This window comes from Papio anubis, chromosome 8, assembly GCF_008728515.1.
Source record: "Papio anubis isolate 15944 chromosome 8, Panubis1.0, whole genome shotgun sequence".
In the NCBI taxonomy this organism is placed as follows: domain Eukaryota; kingdom Metazoa; phylum Chordata; class Mammalia; order Primates; family Cercopithecidae; genus Papio; species Papio anubis.
In genome coordinates, this window is record NC_044983.1 from 85,861,403 (window position 1) to 85,875,255 (window position 13,853).

At 35.8% G+C, this 13,853-nt stretch overlaps 1 long non-coding RNA gene across 2 annotated transcripts in view; it reads right to left on the bottom strand.

The window, feature by feature from the left end:
• The window catches only part of LOC116276379, a 160,043-nt gene that overhangs the window by 144,584 nt on the left and 1,606 nt on the right, over positions 1 to 13,853 (bottom strand). The window contains exon 3 of one of the 2 annotated variants that reach the window (XR_004185874.1): positions 11,535 to 13,529. The exons of the other annotated variant lie outside the window; for it this stretch is intronic. This is a non-coding gene — a long non-coding RNA (uncharacterized LOC116276379). Of the gene's footprint in view, positions 1 to 11,534; positions 13,530 to 13,853 lie in introns of those variants that run through there. 2 annotated transcript variants of the gene reach the window in all.

Sequence of the window (13,853 nt, forward strand, 5' to 3'; positions counted from 1 at the left end):
TGTATTTTTAGAAAATTCCATCGTCTCAGCCCAAAATCTCCTTAAGCTGATAAGCAACTTCAGCAAAGTCTCAGGATACAAAATCAATGTGCAAAAATCACAAGCATTCCTATACACCAATGATAAACAGAGACCCAAATCATGAGTGAACTCCCATTCACAATTGCTACAAAGAGAATAAAATACCTAGGGATCCAATTTACAAGGGATGTGAAGGACGTCTTCAAAGAGAACTACAAACCACTGCTCAAGGAAATAAGAGAGGACACAAACAAATCGAAAACATGCCATGCACATGGATTGGAAGAATCAATAACCTGAAAATGGCCATACTGGCCAAAGTAATTCATAGATTCAGTGCTATACCCATTAAGCTACTGTTGACTTTCTTCACAGAATTAGGAAAAACTACTTTAAATTTCATATGGAACCAAAAAACAGCCCATATAGCCAGGACAATCTGAAGCAAAAGAACAAAGCTGGAGGCATCACGCTACCTGTTTTTGAACTATATTACAAAGCTACAGTAACCAATACAGCATGGTACTGGTACCAAAACAGATATATAGACCAATAGAACAGAACAGAGGCCTCAGAAATAACACCACACATCTACAACCATCTGATCTTTGACAAACATGTCACAAACAAGCAATGGGGAAAGGAATCCCTATTTAATAAATGGTGTTGGGAAAACTGGCTAGCCATATGCAGAAAACTGAAACTGGACCCCTTCCTTACACCTTATACAAAAATTAATTCAAGATGGATTAAAGACTTAAATGTAAGACCTAAAACCATAAAAACCCTAGAAGAAAACCTAGGCAATACCATTCAGGACATAGGCATGGGCAAAGACTTCATGTCTAAAACACCAAAAGCAATGGTAACCAAAGCCAAAATTGACAAATGGGATCTAATTAAACTAAAGAGCTTCTTCACTGCAAAAGAAACTATCATCAGAGTGAACAGGTAACCTACAGAATGCGAGAAAATTTTTGCAATCTATCCATCTGACGAGGGCTAATATCCAAAATCTACAAGGAAATTAAACAAACTTAAAGAAAAAAAAAACCCATCAAAAAGTGGGTGAAAGATATGAACATATGCTTCTCAAAAGAAGACATTTATGTGGCCAACAAACATATGAAAAAAAGCTCATCATAACCGGTCATTAGAGAAATGCAAATCAAAACTACAATGAGGTACCATCTCACGCCAGTTAGAATGGCGATCATTGAAAAATCAGGAAACAACAGATGCTGGAGATGTTGTGGAGAAATAGCAACACTTTTACACTGTTGCTGGGAGTGTAAATTAGTCAACCACTGTGGAAGACAGTATGGCAATTCCTCAAGGATCTAGGACTTGGAATACCATTTGACCCAGCAATCCCATTACTGGGTATATCCCCAAAGGATTATAAATCATTCTACCACAAAGACTCATGCACATGTATGTTTACTGCAGCACTGTTCACAATAGCAAAGACTTGGAAACAACCCAAATTCCCATTAATAATAGACTGGATAAAGAAAATGTGGCACATATACACCGTGGAATACTAGGCAGCTGTAAAAAAGGATGAGTTCATGTCTTTTGCAGCAACATGGATGAAGCTGGAAACCATCATTCTCAGCAAACTAACACAAGAACAGAAAACCAAACACTACATGTTCTCACTCATGAGTGGGAGTTGAACAATGAGAACACATGGACACAGGGAGGGGAACATCATGGGGCCTGTCGGGGGCTGGGGTCAAGGGGAGGGATAGCATTAGAAGAAATACCTAATGTAGATGATGGGTTGATTGGTGCAGCAAACCACCATGGCACGTATATACCTATGAAACAAACCTCAACGTTCTGCACATGTATCCAGAACTTAAAATGCAATAATAATAATAAAAATGTTCCCATCCTGATAGGCAGGAGATAATGCCTTATTGATATTTTAACTTCTGTTCCCCTTCTTTTGGGAGAAAACAAATAGTCACATGGTCATAAACGACTGGGAAATGAAGTCTGGCCTTGGACAGCCACCCCCAGTGCCAACTCCACATTGTGGAAGGAGCACACGTTTCTGGTGGACAACTAACTGACTAATTAATGAGACTAGTGACTAGTCTAGACACTGAATAATTTTTTAAAATGCTTCCACTGACTTAGCTCTCATTATCAATTACTGAAAGGTACAGGTTAAAATTCTCCATTATGATAGCATATTTGTCAAATTTTCTTTGTAACTAATTTTTTGCTTATATAAATTTTTATGTTGGGTTGTTAGGAGTCTACAGGTTCAATGTTATTTTGTTTTCCTAGTGAGTTGTTTATTTTCACTTCATGTAATGGCTCTCTTTATCGTGTGGTTTGTTATATCATTTTCCACTCACTTACCTTCAAGCTTTCTTGTTTGTTCTAGATGCATTTTTTATATACAGCCTATGGCTGGTTTTGTTTTTTTAATTTGAGAAGCTATTTCTTTTAACTACTGTGTTTAGTCTGTTTACATTAGTAGGTCTTATTCATATTCTTCGATTTATTTTAGCATATTCTTCTGTTTTATTTAACATTAGCTTTACTACATTTTTTCATTGTTCTTAACTTCTATTGGATAGAACACATTTTTCTTTTTATAATTTGCTTCATTTTAAAATTTTTATTTCTATAGATTTAGGGGTACAAGTGCAGTTTTCTTACATGGATATATTGCATAGCAGTAAAGTCTGGGCTAAAATGTAACTATTACTCAAATAATGTACATTGTATCAATTAGATACTTTCTCATCCGTCACTCTTCTCCTACTCTTCCATCTTTGCAAGCCTCTACTGCTTATAATTCCATATTCTCTGTCCATGTGTACACATTATTTAGCTCTCACTTACAAGTTAGAACATGGGATAGTTGACTTTCTGTTTCAGAGTTATTTCACTTAACATAATGTCCTCCAGTTATATCCATGTTGATACAAAATACATGATTTTATTCTGTTTTATGGTACAGTAGTATTCCATGGTGTGTATATATGGACAGACTGATAGATGTCACGATAGAGATATTTACAGATAATATATAGCCATATATATATATATATATATATATATGGCATCTATACCACATTTTATCTATTCATTCATTCATTGATGGACACTTAGGTTGATTCCATGTATTTGCTATTGTGAATAGTGCCATGATAAGCATACAAGTGGAGGTATCTTTTTGATATAATAATTTCTTTCTCTTTAGGAAGATACTCAGGAAGTGGAATTGTGGATCCAATGGTAGTTCCATTTTTAGTTTTTTTGAGAGCTTTCCATATTGTTTTTGTTCGTTTGTTTGTTTTGTTTTGTTTGAGACAGGGTCTTGCTCTGTCGCCCAGGCTGGAGTGCAGTGGCGCAGCTCACTGCAAGCTCCGCCTCCCAGGTTCACACCATTTCTCCTGCCTCAGCCTCCTGAGTAGCTGGGACTACGGACACCCGCCACCACACCTGGCCAATTTTTTTGTATTTTTAGTACAGATGGGGTTTCACCATGTTAGCCAGGATGGTCTCGATCTCCTGACCTCGTGATCCGCCTGCCTTGGCCTCCCTAAGTGCTGAGATTACAGGTGTGAGTCACTGCACCCGGCCTCCATATTGTTTCACACAGAGGTTATACTAATTTACATTCCCACCAACAATGTATAAACATTTCTTTTTCTCCACACTTTTGACAACATCTGTTATTTTTTGACATTTTAGTAATAGCTCTTTTGACTGATGTGAGACTGTATCATTGTGGTTTTAATTTGTATTTCTCTGATGATTGGTGATGTTGAGCATTTTATTCATATGCTCATTGTCTATTTGTATATCTTCTTTTGCAAAATGTCTCTACACACACTTTGCCCACTTTCTAGCAAGGTTATTTGGGTTTTGTTGTTGTTCAGTGGTTTGAGCACCTTGTAGATTCTGGATATTAGTCCTTTTCCAGATGCATAGTGTGCAAATATTTTCTCCCATTCTGTATGTAGGTTGTCAACACTGTTGTTTTTTGTTTGTTTGTTTATTTCTTGCTGTGCACAGAAATAAACTTTTAAATTAAACCAAAAAGTTTAATGAAATCCCATTTGTCTATTTTCACTTTTGTTGCATTTGCTTTTGGTGTCTTAGTCATGAATTCTTTGCCTAGGCCAATGTCCAGAAGAGTTTTTCCTGGGTTTTCTTCTAGAATCTTTACAGTTTCAGGTCTTACATTTAAGTCTTTAATCCATCTTGAGTTAATATTTGTATATGGTTAGAGATAGGATACAGTTTCATTCTTCTGCATGTGGCTATCCAATTTTCCCAGCACAATTTATTGAGCAAGGTATCCTTTCCCTAGTGTAGGTTTTTGTCAACTTTGTCAAAGATTAGTTGGCTGTATGTATGTGGCTTTATTTCCGAGTTCTCTATCTGTTCCATTGATCTATATGTCTATTTTTTATACAAGTACCATGCTGTTTCTGGGTACTATAGCCTTGTAGTAAATTTGAAGTCAGTTAATGCAGTATCTCCAGGTTTGTTCTTTTCGCTTCAGATTGCTGTCATTCTCTGGGCTCTTTTTTCAGTTCCATATAGATTTTAGGATTGTGTTTTCTAATTCTGTAAAAAAATGACATTGGTATTTTGATAGAAATTGTATTGAATCTGTAAATTACCTCGTGCAGTATGATCATGTTAAAGATATTGATTCTTCCAATCCATGAACATGGGCTGTCTTTCCAATTGTTTGTGTCATCTACAATTTCTTTCATTCTTGTTTTGTAGTGTTTCTTGTGGAGACCTTTCACCTCCTTAGTTAAATATAAACCTAGGTTTGGGTTGATTTGATTCTCAGCCTTATTTTTATTGGTGTATAGAAAGAGTACTGATTATTGTATTTTGGGCTTATATCCTGTAACTTCGGTGAATTAATTTTCAAATCTAGGAATCTTTTGGCAGAGTCTTTAGGATTTTCTAGATCTAAGATCGCATCATCAGCCAACAGAGATAATTTGACTTCCTCTTTTCCAATTTGGATGCCTTTTGTTTTTTTTTTCTTGTCTGATTGCTCTGGCTAGATCTTTTAGTCCCACGTTGAATGGACATCCTTGAAATAGGATGAGCTTTTATTGTTTCCTTTTTGCCCTCTATTAGTTTAAAAGTTATACAATCTATTTCTATTTTCTTTTTACTCTTTATTCTTAAATACTTAACATGAATATTTGACTTAACAATGTCTGAAATTTATAAAAATACTCCATCTTTCTCCCAAATAATACCAGGATTTTGAATTCTTTAACTCAGATCATCAACCTCCTTCATAGTCCAAATTATTTTCCTTTTGATTTGATCTTATTTATAACTACTCTATCATATTAGTAATTCTTTTTTCCTTCATTTAGTCAATTATGTAGATTGATTCATGCATGCATTATGTTGTTGTTATTATTTTTTAACATTCTCTTGCATCCCCTTTTCTCCTTTTGAGTTCAACTTCCTTCTTTCTGAGGTACAGCCTTCAGTAGTTATTAACAGTAAATTCTCTCAATGTGTTTGCTTGAAAAATATCTGTATTTCTCTCCCACTTTTGAATAACAGTTTATCTGGGTTTACATACTAAGTTAAAATTTATTCTCCCTTACTACTAGGAGGATGTTATTACATTGTTTTCATTACTTCTTTTATCACTGTTGAAAAGTCTGCCCTAATTGTAATTGTTTCTGTGTGAAAAATTTGTCTGTTACCTGTGGTTGCTTTCAAATTTTCCTTTGCCTTGGTGTTCCAAAGTTTCCCTAAGGAATCACTTGATTTGGATTTTTAAAAAATAATTCTTGCTTTTGACATTTTATAATTTTTCAAGTTAAAGATTTATGAATTTAATTAAATCTTGAAAATTTATGGCTATTTATTTTATTTTATTTTATTTTATTTTGAGACGGAGTCTCACGCTGTGTCACCCAGGCTGGAGTGCAGTGGCGCGATCTCGGCTCACTGCAAGCTCCGCCTCCCAGGTTCACGCCATTCTCCTGCCTCAGCCTCCGAGTAGCTGGGACTACAGGCGCCCGCCACCACGCCCGGCTAGTTTTTTGTATTTTTAGTAGAGACGGGGTTTCACCATGTTAGCCAGGATGGTCTCGATCTCCTGACCTCATGATCCACCCGCCTCGGCCTCCCAAAGTGCTGGGATTACAGGCTTGAGCCACCGCGCCCGGCCATGGCTATTTATTTTAAATATTAGTATTCTCTCCTCACAGAACAAATGTTATATAAATATTGACCTGGTTTTTTTTCTATCCTCAGAGCCATCTTTTAGTTTACTGATTTCTCTGTAGCTATTGCCACTATGTTATTTAAATAATCATCAAATCTTACATTTCAACTAATTTTTTATTTTAAATTCCTACTTGGTTTTATTCCGTAAGATGTTTATTTTTTAAAATTCATTAATCATTTTAAAGTTACTTATTTTAAAATTTTCTTTATGACTACCTTTCTATTGTTTCAAATCTTTAGGTGCTTAATGTCATATTCATTTAATCTGATCTTTCATTCATGACTGATTGTTGCTCATATATTTTGTAAATTGTTACTGTGATCTCATCTTCATTGGGGCTGTTTTTCACCTGTGGAAATCTTTGTGTTTTGAAATTTGCAAGTATTCCTCCTCAGTGATTTTGTTTTCTTCTGCCAGTCACCTCATAATCTTTTGTTAGTTTTTTGTCTTGGGAACCATAGAATTACATGAATAATGTAAAATGAGACTCCAAACCCATAAGACTCACAGGCCAGAGCATCAATTTTTTATGACAGACTTTTTCCCAGAAAGGCCTGATGGGAACAAGATTCCTACTCCCTTCAGAGTTAGTGAGTTACTGGAGCTCCTGCTTTATGCAAGGCCTGAGCTCTAATTTTCAGCTTCATATAGGCCCACATGTCTGGGTGTTATTCTCCGCCTTCCAGAGTTGAAGAAATATCAGACTGCTCATTTACTTAAACTTCTTTTATCTTTATCTCTGACAACTGTGCATTTCCATTAACTATCCAGCAAACTCAGCTATAGATTAAGATTTATTAAATTTTAATTTTAAATCTATCATTTATAGTTTAAATATTAGAAGTATTACTAATTTTATTTGAGGATTATGTTATCAGAATTCCAAGTCCTCAGTTGTTATTTAGCCCAATTCTCAAGATAAGAAGATTGAGAGACCCACTGTGATCTAGATGGACCAAAATATCTTTCACCACTCACTGAAGCCTATTGGCTTGGCTTTAATAGTATGCAGCAGTTAGAATCCTGCCTGTAAAGTTTGCATCTACAGTGTAGACCAGTGCTTCTTGAACTATGGGCCCTACATCATTCTGTCTCAGAATTACCAGAGTGTGTGTTTAAAATGCATATTTCTAGTCTGAGACCTAGATCTACTAAATCAAAAGTTTTGCAGACGGAGTGTGGACACTTTATACATTTTCCATGCAATTTCTGTAAAGCCAAAGTTTGATAAATATTGGCTTATAAGTATCATTCAACAGGATCAAGATTCCTCTAAGTGGTACGGAACACATCTTTTGATTTTCCTGTGTTCTCCACAGCATTTAATATAATGCCTTACACATATTATGTGACTGACAATTTTTTTGATGATCAGATAGATAAATCAGGGTTGGTTGGAATCATCTTAGAGTTAAATGGGCTTGAAGTCTGCTGCATATAATCAGTGGTTACAACAAGACAACCTACCCCAACAGTGGGCTGAGCCCTAATCAAGATTTAAATTAGAAAAGTTAGGTATTCACTTATTTATCCAACTAGACGCATATCTGCAAAGAATGTATGTTATATTGTGTCATAGCGTATATACAATTTGCTATATATATTATATTCATTAAATCAATATCATCAACTCATGATGAGCTACTAAGTGACAGCAAAATTCTACCTGCTATAAGACCCAGTTTCCTCCCTAAAGGAACTCAGTTTGTTAGCATGTTGAATAAACCACATATAAAAGTACTTGATTCTTAAGTTAGAGCAGAAGTGAATACAATGGCTGTAGGACAGAATTGTGGGCATGGCAAGCTACAAAGCTCTCCCTTGTGTTTTACCAAAGGTCAAGAACAATAATGAGAAATTAGAAACATAATAATCTCAAAGACAGCTAGGATTGCTCCTTTTCATTACCTAAAAAATGAAATCAAGACCTTAAACTTAACATATAATGTCATTGACAGCCAGGATGAAGAGAGGAAAAACTGATTGGATATGGTAACTGTCATTGGCAGACATGCTGCTACTTTGGGGATTATCTTTATTTCTCTGATTGTTTTTCTCTAGCTGAGTCAGTGGAGACCACTGGGATTAAGGTAACAAGTTCATATGTATTCATGTTGAAGGCAGGCATCTAGGTAATCATCTAGTCAGATAATAATAACCAAAACTCTCATGATGGAAGCTAAAAAATGACAGAGGTCTATGAGATTGTACATTAGGAAAGGCACATTCTAGCAAATGCCAAATGAATTTCTTACTATGTGTCAGGCACTCTTCTAAGCACTTTAAGTATATCAAGTTATTTAAATCTTATAACAATCCCAAGTTAGGAGCTACTATAATCTTAGAATATTGAGGCATATAGAGGTTAAATAATGTGTTCAAGCTACACTTCAGTGAGTGAACTGTTGGGATTCAAATTCTGGTTTTTGGCTCCAGAATCTAGGCTTTTTGTGGAGGCAATGCTCTCTTAAACAGGACACAAAAAGCACCAACTATATGAGAAAATGTTTATATATTGGGCTAGATTAAAATTAGAAACTTTAATCATTAAAAGACAGGACTAAAGAGAAAAAAAGCTCATATTCAAAACATATAAAGAACTTTTACAAATCAGTACGAAAAGACAGATAATCTAAGAAAACAATGAAAAAAACACCTGATAGGAACTACACAAAAGAGGATATCTAAATAGCCAATAAACATATAAAAAATGCTGAATGTCTTTAAGCATCTGGAAAATTTAAACACAGATTATAATGGTAGCTGAAGCCATCACACTACCTGACTTCAAACTATATTGCAAGCCTATAGTAATCAAAACAGCATGGTACGAATACAAAAGTAGACACACAGATCAATAAAACAGAATAGGGAACCCAGAATAAAGCCACACACCTACAACTAACTGGTCTTCAACAAACAGAACAAAAAGAAACCAGGGGGAAAGGACACCCTATTCAATAAATGTTGCTGGAAAAACTGGTAAGCCATATGCAGAAGAATGAAGCTGGAAACCTATGTCAAACCATATACAAAAATTAACTCAAGATAGATTAAAGGCTTCAGTGTGAGACCTCAAACTATAAAAATTCTAGAAGAAAACTTAGGAAAAACTTCTGGACATTGGCTTAGGCAATGAATTCATAACTAAGACCTCAAAAGCAAATGCAACAAAAGCAAAAATAGACAAATGAGACTAAATGAAGCTAAAAAGCTTCTGCACTGCAGAAAAAAAATCAACAGAAGAAAGAGACAACATACAGAGTGGGAGAAATATTTGTAAGTGATGCATCTGGCAAATGGCTAATATTCAGAATCTACAAGGAACATAATCAATTCAACATGCAAAAATCAACCCCAATAAAAAGTGGGTGAAGGACATGAACAGACACTTCTCAAAGGAAAACATACAATTGGCCAATAAGCATGAAAAAAATGCTCAACATTACTAATTGTGAGAGAGATGCAAATTAAAACTACAATGAGATACCATGTCACACCAGTCAGAATGGCTACTATTAAAAAGCCAAAAAACTAACAGATGTTGATGAGGATGTGGAAAAAAAAATGTAATGCTTATAAACTGTTGATAGGAATGTAAATTAGCACAGCCTCTATGGAAAACAGTGTGGAAACTTCTCAAAAAAATAAAAATGGAAGTACCATTTGATCCAGCAATCCTATTTATTGGAAAAGGAAAAGAAATCATTTTATCAAAAAAACACCTATTGATTGCAACACTATTCACAATACCACAGTCAAGGAATCAACCTAAGTGTCCATCAGTGGTTGACAGGATAAAGAAAACATGGTATATATACACCATGGAATACTACACAGCCATAGTGAATAATGAAATCACATTCTTCAAAGAAATATGAACGGAGCTGGAGGCCATTATTCTACACGAAATAACTCAGAAACAGAAAATCAAATACTGCACGGTCTCACTTATAAGTGGGAGCTAAACAATGGCTACACATAGGAGTAAAGATGGAAATAATATATACTAAGAACTCCAAAAGGGAGGAGGGTAGGTGGGAGGGGTGAGGGTAAAAGAACTACCTATTGGATATTATGTTCACTGTTTGGGTGATAGATTCACTAGAAGCCCAAACCTCAGCATTACATAATTTACCCATGTAACAAACCTGCACATGTACCCCCTGAAACTAAAATTTTTAAAAAAACTGTTTATGCATAGTGCAGCTCATGAAATAATATAGATTCAAGAAGAAAGGTGCAATCACTACAATATATAATTATTAATAATTATAATATTATATATTATTATATATATACTATTATATTATTATATATATACTATTAATATATATATACTATTAATATTGTGTATGTACTAGTGAATGGCTACAATGGGTCAGGTACTCCTATAAACACTTTACTTTCATTATCTCCCAATAATTCTCTCTGAGGTCAGTTTTAGTGTCTTTAATTTAGAGGCTAATTTATGAAATATATATATATAGTTATGAAATACATATATAGGTCAGTTTTAGTATCTTTAATTTAGAGGCTAATTTATGAAATACATATATATAGTTCAATAAGAAATTATTTAAAACATGCATAGAAGGCTTTCAAAAATATAATGTTGAAAGAAAAATGAAAATTACAGAAGTATATATAACATTTAGCTTTATAGAAAGTTTTAAAACTTACAAAGTTAAACAATGTATTATTTAGAGATACCTATATACGAAGTGTAATTAAAATGAAAATCAAAGGAATAATAATTTTTCAAAACTTCAGATGAATGATGGGAAGGCAAAGAGTTGTATTTGGGAAAGACCATACTGCCAGCTTCAAAAGTAATGGCAAAATTTTATTATGTGAGCCTGTAATAGGCCGACTGCAAGCTGAGGAGCCAGGAAGTCAGTCTGAGTCCCAAAACTTCAAAAGTAGAGAAGCCAACAGCGGAGCCTTCAGTCAGTGGCTGAAGGCCTGAGAGCCCCTGGCAAATCACTGGTGTAAGTCCAAGAGTCCCAAAGCAAAAGAACTTGGAGTCTGATGTTCGAGGGCAGGAAGCATCTAGCACAGGAGAAAGATGGAGGCCAGAAGACAGCCAGTCTAGTCCTTCCACGTTCCTCTGCCTGCTTTTGTCCTAGCCTCACTGACAGCTGATAGATGGTGCCCACCCAGACTGAGGGTGGGTTGGCCTCTCCCACTCCACTGACTCAAATGTTGATCTCCTTTGGCAACACCCTCACAGACACACCCAGGAACAATACTTTGCATCCTTCAATCCAATCAAGGTGACGCTCAATATTAACCATCACAGGGAACTACAAAGGGTGATTAATATATTTTAAAATTTGTTTCAACTGTGGTGGATTGAAACAAAAAAGGTTCTCCAGAGCACCTAAAAACTATTCCAAGACACCCTCCTGGGCAACTGACCAGCTTCAATAACACACCAACTCATTGCTAGTATTTACTGTAAGTGTGGTTGAATCTATGTTCAACTTTCTAGATATATTTTTTCCTCCTAGGCCAAGGAGTCAGCCTTTCTGAGATCTATTCCTAGAATAAGATATATTTACATTCATTATTCTAGATACTTAACCTTAAATATACTCTATCTGACAGAAGGGAAACTGATCTTGTCATAAAGATCTTTAATCTTAGAAAATGACAGAAAATTAACTCCATGTAGTCATTTCTACTGGTTTTCTTCTTGTTTTTGGTGACATGGTATAGTTTAATGGTTCTTAACTTTGGAACCCATCAGGCACTCTGTAAAGGTACACATGGTGAGGCCTGTCTGGGAGTTTAGATTTAGGAGGTGTGGAGTGAGACCAAAGCATCTCCATTTTGCAAGTGCCCCCAGGAAGTCCTGATGTTCATCCCCGGTTTGTGGAAGATCTCAGAGCTCTGTTTACAGATTTCAGACTTCAAAAGTTTAAAATTAAAAAACATTAATAATGTAAATTAAATTTAAAAATGCAGAGTCCAGTCCTCTCATCGTGAACCTCTAACTGAGTAACTTAGCTAAGATGCCTACCTGAGTCTCAGAGCCTGTGGCTCTGTATTTCTGTTTCTCATCTGCTTTGTTTGTTTTATAGGGTTGTTAAAAAAAAAGTTGGATAAAAGACAGAAAAGCATTTTCTTATACTCACGAAGTTCCCTAATAATGTGCTTTGGTACACATTCTCTCTCCAATTCTCTTTACTGCCCGACTCAAAACTTTTTACCAGTCTCCCACAAAGTGGAGTATCATACTCAGCCTCAAATTTCTTGGAAAGTGTTCAGCAAATGAAGAATGCAGTCGATTAGAAATTATAAGAAAGAAGAAGAGGTTCTCCAAGTTGAGTTTTGGGGCTCCGTCTCTGTGTATACTCTTCACATATACTTTCATCCAGCATTGCACTCAAATACCTTGTCCTCATACAACAGGGCTTTTCAATGCCAGGATTGTGCCTGAGGGTCATTCCTAGTCTAAGACCTACCTGGCTGGAGCAATACATGACTCAGCACAGAATTAAATGAAAGACTCAATAAATAACCATGTCACTGGGAGTGATGAAATTCCCTCACCAAGTATCAATTTTAAGTATCCTCACATACTGTTGCAAAGATAACACACATTCACTTTTGATGCTCTGGTATAAAAAATAGGGTTAGGCCTGGAGGGGACAGAGATGGAGCCTGAATCTCTGAGGCTGTGACAGGCCAAGGTTGTGGATTCTGTAGATGCCAGGAGGCGGACAGGATGAACATCAGTGACTTCATTAACAAAGTTAGTGTGAATTACACAAAACCAAGCACATGCAAAGGACTGGAATAGTATGAGGGAAAAAAAGATAAATGTCTTAGATATCTGTGCCCTCATCCAAGTGAGAAATAAACTATTGAGCAGAGTGCAGGACCACATACTATGTGACATACTGCAGCTTCCAATATCTATTTGCCTTTGATTCATGTTTAATCATTTCTGCATCACCTTCTGTGTCAACCTGGTATAGATCTTCAGCCTGTTTTCATATCCTGAACTGTTTTCTCCTATTATGAATACAATTTCCCTAGCCTTGCCTTTTAACCCAATCCATCCTTTGCTTTTATTGTTGTGGTTTTCCATGGCCTCCTCATAATGCAAATTCTTGATTGAATGCTCTGGAAGAAGCCAACATTGCAGAGAAATTCTTGGTAGGCTCAGTCAGTACGAATGAGCTGTCAGAACCAATCAGGGTGGTGCCTCTGAATGGCCAACATGGAAACAGGAACAGGGCTACTAAATAAACAAACAAACAAACATAAAACCTCTCTTAACTTTTAAAGTTATATTAAATTGTGGTGTATTCTTAAACCATTTAGCCTCCTGTGAGGTACTGACTGGGACATTTCCAAATCCAAGCAGAGCATCCAGGGGTTTGAGGAGAAAATATTCACCCACTCTGGAAAATACATGCTGACTCTAGGACAGATAATATCATTGAGGCCTAAAACATCATCCAACATCTCTTAAATCCAATGGAATGGGTGGGCGTTTTTCCTGGTTCACCTGTTTCTTGCTTGCTTTGCAGTCTTTTCTGGTGTTCTTTTCTAAATCTGATCT